The sequence below is a fragment of the Solanum tuberosum genome, unplaced genomic scaffold (genome assembly GCF_000226075.1).
Source record: "Solanum tuberosum cultivar DM 1-3 516 R44 unplaced genomic scaffold, SolTub_3.0 scf00003, whole genome shotgun sequence".
Lineage (NCBI taxonomy): Eukaryota > Viridiplantae > Streptophyta > Magnoliopsida > Solanales > Solanaceae > Solanum > Solanum tuberosum.
The window spans coordinates 2,376,968-2,377,646 of record NW_006238929.1 but is presented as its reverse complement, the minus strand read 5'-3'; positions in this window follow the sequence as shown (position 1 = coordinate 2,377,646).

The window sequence follows — 679 nt, the reverse complement described above, 5'->3', positions numbered from 1 at the left end:
ATACATAATATAGCAGTGTGGATACTTAATATAGCAGCGCGGATACTTTAATTAATAACGGGCAGATACTTAAACTAATAAAGTATCCGGTTAAGTTGTTGGGGGAAAATAAGGGATTTTTGTATTTTAGTAAAAGAGTAGGGAAATATTGAGAATAGGTAAAGAAGTGTTGTGTATTTAAGTAATTTTTCCTACTATTGATTAATATTGTTTCCCCCCCAAAAGTCAAAATCTTTCCCTTCCACATTTGTAGCTTGTTTTGGATTTTCTTTATTAACATTGAGAAATAAACCTTTTTCTTCTTAACGTGACCAATAGGGCAACATTGATATGTCAAAGGAAATAAACCTCTTGAAAAACCAATGATCACCTCCACCAACTGTCTAGAAACATATGCTGCCTTAGTATGTGTTATCTCCTGTATTCAGGTTAGTCAAAAATACAGAAAAAAAAGAAGATGAAAAAGACATAATATTTTTTTAATCCGAGTCCACAGAAATCACTGTGTTTCCTTTAGAAATTTAATCCCCTCATTGTACCCGATGTTGCAGATTAATTCCTCCCAAGATAAAATGGATTAACCTGTTAAAGAAGTAGCGGTACCTCAAACTTCAATAACTTCAGCGAACGCAAGAACAGCAACAAGAGCACACACAGACTCAGTCGATCGACAATTTTT